The 7,621-nt window shown below is 44.9% G+C and overlaps 1 protein-coding gene across 40 annotated transcripts in view; it reads left to right on the forward strand.

The window, feature by feature from the left end:
- The first annotated feature begins 290 nt into the window (after positions 1-290).
- Positions 291-7,621, forward strand: part of Clasp1 (cytoplasmic linker associated protein 1) — a 219,805-nt gene continuing 212,474 nt past the window's right edge. For 39 of the 40 annotated variants that reach the window (XM_029538538.1, XM_029538549.1, XM_029538540.1 and 36 more), the window contains exon 1: positions 291-770. The gene's annotated coding sequence lies outside the window, so the exon portion shown is untranslated. The remainder of the gene's footprint in view (positions 771-7,621) is intronic. The other variant, XM_029538539.1, reaches the window with a different exon arrangement.

Raw genomic sequence — 7,621 nt, forward strand, 5'->3', positions numbered from 1 at the left:
AACGTTGTCGTGAAGGAACTTAGAAGAAAAGACACTGGCACCCTCTTCGCACAGATCGCAGCCGCCTCCACCTCGCGCCCTGGCTCGCTAAAGCGCGAAGAACGGTTTAAAACCTGGGCTTCCGGTAGCAGCGCTGGTACGCACGTTCAGAAGGACGAGCCCAACGCGCTGCCAGCTACGGGAAGTCGCGGGGGTCAAGTTCTTTCACTGAAGTCGCCCGGCAAATAGCGGGCACCCGTAACCCAGAAGTGAAAGATTGTTTGATTCAAGTATCAAACACCTCGACAATCAAAGGAAGTTCCGGCTGGAAGCGCTCCTGACTCCTCTCTAGCTCTTTAATCGCACAGCCTTCTCCTAGTCTTGTTCGAGTTTTGCTTCCACTTCTTTAAAGGCTCTAAACATTCCTTAAATCCTTTTTGGTCACCTTTTTTATTAAAGCATCTTTATGCTACGGGTCGCCATTCGGGTCAAAGGCAAAGGCGGCGGGACCTGAAACTTCATGCGGGCGCCAGCGCTGGGCGTTACCATAGAGAGGAAAGCCACCTCTCTGGGCTGAGATTACAGTCTCTATGGTTCAGCCCGGCCGGTGGCGGTAAGAGGACACAGGGAGACCTCCCTGCGCAGGCGCATTATGGTTTTTTTTTTTTTTTTTTTTTTTTTTTTTTTTTTTTTTTTTTTAATCCCCGCACCAAGCGCTTAACCTCATTGGGGTGGAGGAGAAGGCGGTGGCTGTCCGGTCCGCAGCCGCAACAGTAGTGAATAATAGAACTGTAAGTACCTGGTTTAAGACGAAGAATGTTCAGAATGGAGTCCACTGGAGGGCCCTGCTTCTTTTCCGGGCGGCGGGGGGCGCAGGGTCCGGGTGGGGACGGTGTCCAGTGCTGTCAGCCGCTCTGGGGTGCACTTTTGGGGGAGGGGGCGGCCCTGGGATGGGATCTGGGTGAGGACTCAGGACGCGCGGCCTCCGGGTTCAGTTCTGATGGTAGGCTGCTTTGCAGAGGGGAGGTGGGGCGGCTGTGGGGTCAAGCCTGGCTTTGTGTGACTGTCTCTTTCAGACCCCACCCCGGGGCCCCTTCCTGACCCGGAGTCTCCCCTGGCCGGCTTGGGAGACGCCAAAGCTGTCCGGGGATCTCTTTGAAAGGAACCGAGATTGCACTGAGCGGGAAGGGGCTCCAGGAGAGGAAACCTCATTACAACTAATCATCGGCGAGTGATGGGTGTGGAGAAAGCTTCAGAGGGAAGAAGGGGTTGTCGGGGAGGCAGGCCGGGCGGCCGGTGCCCCCAGCTTGGGCCAGACAAAAGCGCAGCAGCCGGGGCCCAGGAGGTGCGGAAGGTCCCCTTGGTCCCAGGAGGGCCCCGCACGTAGGATCTTTGCGAAGCTGGGGAAAGCGGACCAGCGCCGAGTTAAGCCTGTGCAGCCTCTCCAACTTGCCTTTGTTGTTCTTCGGTATTGGCAGAGCCGCTCTGACGAAGATGAGTGTGTGATCTTGCACGTTGGTCTGGTTGGATACAATGGAGCGGATTGAATCTTGCTTTCCATTTTATGAGTTGCTTGGATGAGTGTGGGGTTTTTCAAAGTCAAACTCATTACATAATATATTTAGATTTAAAAAATAACTGTGTTTATTTCTTAAATTAAAGAACAATTAGTTGGAGCCTTAAAGCATGTGTGTCGCATCAGGATGGATTTCTGTGCCGGGATTCGTTCATGAAACACTGACCTAATGGTGGAACCTGTGAGTTCTTTAAACCTGATACTTTAAATTGTGATGTGGCAATGAGCTTTGGACGCTCCAGTCCTTTGGGAGACAGTGATGCAGAAGAGTCAGGAGCGATGCCTTTGCATCTACCTTGCACCAGATTCAGGTGCCACAGGCTAGTATCAATTCTGGCTTTAGAGATTATAATTTTTTTTGTTACTCATGACATATATAGAACTCTTGGTATGAGGGATCCTAAACAGAATGGTGCGGTTTCTTATTCATGGAGTAGGAGCGAGAATGGCAACATTGATGCAACGACGTAGAGATAGGGAAAATAACACAGCGCCCCAGAGAACTGAGTATTATTTATCTCCTTTACTTGCTAAGGAAGACTTAAGTTTTAATGATCTGCTTGTTCATTCATCTTTGTAGAATTGACTAATTATACCCTTGTAGCAGTAAAATTCAAAATTTCAGTTTCTGTAAGTCATTGTTTATTATGGGTAACATGTAACAGTGTTAGTTTTTATTGTCAATGTGATACAACCTCCTTTCAACCTGAGAAGAGGGAGCTATGACCTGGGAATTTCCCAGGTTAGATTGGCCCGTGGCCATGTCTGTAAAAGCTTGTCTTTCTTGGCGGTTGAGGTGGAGGTGCTCAGCCCACTGTGGGCAGCACTCTCCCTAGGCAGGCATGCCTGTATAAGAAAGCTGGCTGAGGCAGTCTGTTTTCTGTGTTCTGTTTTCTTCTGCTTTTTTTGATCCGAAGCCATGAAACTCTCTGCCTTGCTGTGAGGACTCCTTGTGCTTTGTGTGCCAATTTATGCTAATGAAAATTTGTTTGTAGACTTCTGAATTCTGGCTCCATGTCAAAATTAGAGGAACACCTTACCTGGCAAGATGCTATCCCAGTTTTATGAGTTGCAGCTTGGGACAGACTGCTCTGTGAGCAGATTTCCTGCCTGACTTCTTTGAATTTAATTACTCTCTTACCTCTTACGGATTCGGGACACATTTTCTCTCATGGAACACTATCACTGAAAGTTCAATCCCATGTGAACCAGTGATTTTAAATGTCAGAGGTTATATGTCCCAATATCGTGTGAAGAATATCTAGATTCACCCCTTCACTTCCCCATAAAAGTAGAGGATGGTAGAAGTTCATGGGGGTTGTAATGATGAGAGATCAGCATCATTTAACTATGGAGTTGGTTGGGAACACTTATTCCTTTGTTGGACTGTTTTTTTTTTTTTTTTCCTGGCCTAAGTGAATGAATGAAGTTGTAAATGTAGGTATTAAAGCAGCCTTGATATCAACCGCACCACCCATTAAAAGTTGGATGAATGAATGCCTATGGATCTAGCTTTTACTGTTTCAATGTTTTAAAATGAGTTTGCTCTTCTGTATATGTTTATTAACTTTTGGGGGGATATGATTTTACAAAGAGCCTTTTCAAACTTTAAAACGGAGTGAAGTCATACACACACACACACACACACACACACACACACACACATATATATATTTAAAGAAAGAAAGAAAGAAAGAAGAGAAAGCTAACTGAGTGAGTCAGAGAGCAAGCCGGTAAGCAGCAGTTGTCTTGGGTTCTGCTCGGAGTTCCTGCTTTTGCTCTTGCCTTGACTTCAATAATGGATTGTGACCTGGAAGTGTAAGCCAAGTATACCCTTTCCTCCCCTAAGTTGCATTTGGTCATGGTATTTGACACAACAAAAGGCAAACCAGAGCAGTAGCTGTCTTAAATCTTTAAAGCTTTAATTAATTGTTTACTTATTTACAGTGCTAGGAATTAACCCCAGGGTCTTGTGTGTACTGGATGGGTTCTTGGTCAATGAGCTACATCCTGGTCTTTAAGTTTAAATTTTTTTTTTAACATTTATTTGCTTATATATGCATCTCTCTGTGTGGGTGTACATGTGCTGTACATAGCAGGCATGTGGCAGTTGGACAAAGGACACATGGAGGACCAGGTTCCCTCTACTGTGTGGGTCCCTCAGCTCCTCAGGCTTGGCAGCATGAGTTGCCTTTACTCACTGAGCTGTCTCACTGTCCTGCAACATTTTCTTTAATATCAATAGCAAGCAAAAGTCTACAACTCAGAGTGCTTGTATCAATAATAACTTTCAGAGTAATAGAGTCTCTGAAGTATAGCACAGACAATGGGATTTTTTTTTTTTTTAATACAGCAAGATTCAGATCCTTAAAATAGTTTACATGGATGGTAAGGACTGACTGGTCAGAGGATACTAGGGTCAGCATTTGAGTGTTTCCTTTTGGATTTTGCTCCCTCCCCCCTCCCCTTTTCTGTTAATTTTGTTTTCTTGAGCAGAGTCGTGTCTTGGTTTAGAAGTTAGATAATGTAGATAATGTATGTCCTTGATTATCCATTAGTCTTAGGGATCTACTTTAAGTCAGTTTTGATTACATTTATTTATTAGCTTATGTATTTTTTAATTAGTGTATGTGGTTTGTGTGCTAGGTACATGGTATGTAGAGATCAGAGGACAACTTTTGAGCATCAGGTCTGCTCTTCCACTCTGTGTTCTAGGTTTGGTGGCAAGTGCTTTCATCTGCTGAGCCACTTTTTTTTTTTTTTTTAGATTTATTTATTTATATGTAAGTACACTGTAGCTGTCTTCAGACACCCCAGAAGAGGGAATCAGATTTCATTAGGGATGGTTGTGAGCACCATGTGGTTGCTAGGATTTGAACTCAGGATCTTCGGAATAGCAGTCAGTTCTCTTAACCTCTGAGCCATCTCTCCAGTCCCTGCTGAGCCATTTTAAGAGTCATAAAACCAGCTTTTAAATAAACAAAACTTTTAATTCTGCAGTATTATTGTAAATACAGGCATCTAAGGGTAAGTATTAGTCCCAGAGTTGAGTTTCAATAGCTGTCAGTTGTGATAAATGCCAGTCTGGTCCCCAAACCAAATGCTAGTAGTAAATGGTTGATAGTAGTAAAGCATGTTTAAAATTGGAAACAGAGATTTACTTGAAGATAAGAGAAAAGTCTAGTTTTTATGAAAACAAATACTACACAGAGAAGAAACCACAGGTAACACAGCTCTTGAGTTATAATATGTACTTGTCAAGAATGACCCATGCTCTCTTTACTTCCATAAGGCGTGCATACGCATGAAGGAGTGTGTGTGTGTGTGTGTGTGTGTGTGTGTGCGCGCGCGCGCGCGCGCGCGCCTGTTGATTAACTGACTGATCTGTAAAGCACTGCCGTTTCCCGGCCCCTCTCATCTCAGGGCTTTGCTGCTGTGCTTGCTGTCACACCTGATGTTACCCTGGTATGTATGGCATCCCACATCTCCTCATGGAGCCCAACAGTCCTGAGAGATGGTGCCGTTTCTTCCATAGCACTCCCTGCCTGTAGTCTCTTCAGTCCTCCCTATTTCTGGTGTTATCCCTTGGCTTCCCTCTCCCACTGCTTCCCTCTCGGATATATATTCTTCTTTGGATCCTTGGATACAGGGAGCTTGAGAACATTTTGTGATGGTGGCTCTTGTGACCCATGTGACTTGTATACTAGTGGGAACTGTTGATTGTGTGAGAGAATAAGGAAATGTACCGTGGGGCTGGAGAGATGGCTGAGGGCTTAAGGCTCTGGCTGCTTTTCCAGAAGACCAGGGTTTGGTTCCTAGTACCCACATGTTGGCTTACAACTGTCTGCTTTCCAGTTTCAGGGAATCTGGCTGCCTCTTCTGACCTCCAAGAGCACCAGGGTCTCATGGTGCATAGACATGCATGTAGGCAAAGGCACCCACATACCTAAAATCAATAAAAATTACCCCCCCCCATGTTGATAATAGGATTGGAGTGATGGAAGAGCTCTTAGAGGCCCCATGGGCCACTCTCTCACCTGACATCTGGAGCGTCCAGTCTCCAGCCTCAGACTGCAGGTGAACCTTTTTGTTCAGGACAGGCTTTGCTTACCACAAATGCTTTATGCTGTATCAAATCTAGCCACTGTTCTTACTTGATGAGCTGAGTTTTCCTTACAAAGCAGTATGATTTAAGTTGGTTTCTTTTCCACATACAGCTCTCTTCATATTCTCATGGACAGTCAGCAGGCTTTCTTTAGATTTAGGTTAAATTTTTTGCTGAATGTTTTCAGGAGTTGGTGCCATCTCTCAAGAGGTCCACTTAACAAAGATATACATGGTACCAACATGCCAGGGGCTCTCAGTCTGAGTCTGTGTCACACACGTTAGGGGTATGCAGACAGTATCAGCTGTGCCTTTCTAGTTTATCTCTTTGGTGTTCAGCATTGGAGCTCATGCTCTCCATACATGTGCTCTGTCATTGAACTCTATCCCAGCATTCCTCCTGGCTTAATAGAAGCTCACCATGCTTCCAAAAAAATATTTTTAAAAAATTTATTTCTAGATAATACATGTTCACCATGCTTTTTAAAGGCAGTTTTAAAATAATTGTCTGTGTATATGTTTGTGTATGCATGCACATATGTGCAGGAGGCACATACACACCAGGTATCTTTTTGAATACTTCTCCACCTTATGTTTTGGGGAGTCTCTACTGACCCTGGAGCTTGCTGACTTAGACAGACTGGTTGGCCAGCATGCTCCAGGGAGCCTCTTGTCTCTGCCTCCCCATGGTTAGGTTATACTTGGTGTGATGCCTCCACTTTGCTGCTGCTGCTGCTGCTGTTCCTCCTCCTCCTATTCTGTGGGCTTTTAGGGGATGGGACTCAGGTTCCCATGATTGTGTGGCAAGCACTTGACTGACAGAGCCATCTTCCCAGCCCTCTGTTTTTAAGTGTTCTTTTTTCTTTTTTCTCCCTTCCTTTCTTTTTTCCTTTCTTTTACAATCATTACGTGTGTGTGTGTGTGTGTGTGTGTGTGTGTGTNGTGTGTGTGTGTGTGTGTGTGTGTGTGTATGTGTGTGTGTGTGTGTGTGTGTGTGTGTGTGGTTATGTGCCATGACACACATGTGGAGGTCAGAGCACATCTTTGTGGGAGTTGGCTTTTCCCTCTACTATCTGGTCCTGGTGGATCAAACCCAGTTAGGCTTGGTGGTGAGTGCCTTGACAAGCTGAGCTACCGTGTTTGCTCTTTGTCTTCTTTAGTGCAATGTGTTCAATAAAACCAAAGTCCTCCGTGGGACATATTAGAGTACACAGCTGTTTTCTCAAGTTAGGTAAAATCCCAACAGCACATTGCGAAGTTGGCCGTGCATTCTGGCTTTGCTTTAGGCTAGTTTCGTTGTATAGAGGTCTTTTTCTACTTAAAAAAAAAAAAAAGGTGGGGTTGGCTGGGGTAGAGAGGAGCAGTAGAGGGCTCATGTTTTTATAGCTGTAGAATAGAAGGATGCAATGAGATGATACATGTAGAGTGGGAAGGTGGACTGACACTGAGTGACTAATGCCCGTGGCAGGAAGAAGAAGCTCACACTAGAAAGGAATTCACCATGCTCTCTTGGGGACCTTGTTGAATGACCAGGCTCTGCTTCTTCATCCCCATCTAGAGATTTGGTGAGCTCAGTATCAATAGGACTGGGCAGCCACAGTGTCAACTACCCCTAGATGACTCTGGCATACCTTGCAAGTTGAGAGCTCTGCACATATTGCTTAATGCTGTCAGTGATGATATTACAAAGTAAAAATGTAAACAGTCACCGAAACGAAGGGTGAAGAGAACTAGAAGGATTGGTTCCCGCTGATGTGGCCCCACTCTCAGGCTCCTCTGGAGACCTGTGTAGGTGTATGTGTGACTGGAGTGGATGGGGTTGTAAGTGCATGTGGAGGCCAGGAGACAACCTCAGGCTGTCCACATTCTTTTCTTTTCTTTTCTTTTCTTTTCTTTTCTTTTCTTTTCTTTTCTTTTCTTTTCTTTTCTTTTCTTTTCTTTTCTTTCTTTCTTTCTTTCTTT

This window comes from Mus pahari, chromosome 5, assembly GCF_900095145.1.
Source record: "Mus pahari chromosome 5, PAHARI_EIJ_v1.1, whole genome shotgun sequence".
In the NCBI taxonomy this organism is placed as follows: Eukaryota; Metazoa; Chordata; class Mammalia; order Rodentia; family Muridae; genus Mus; species Mus pahari.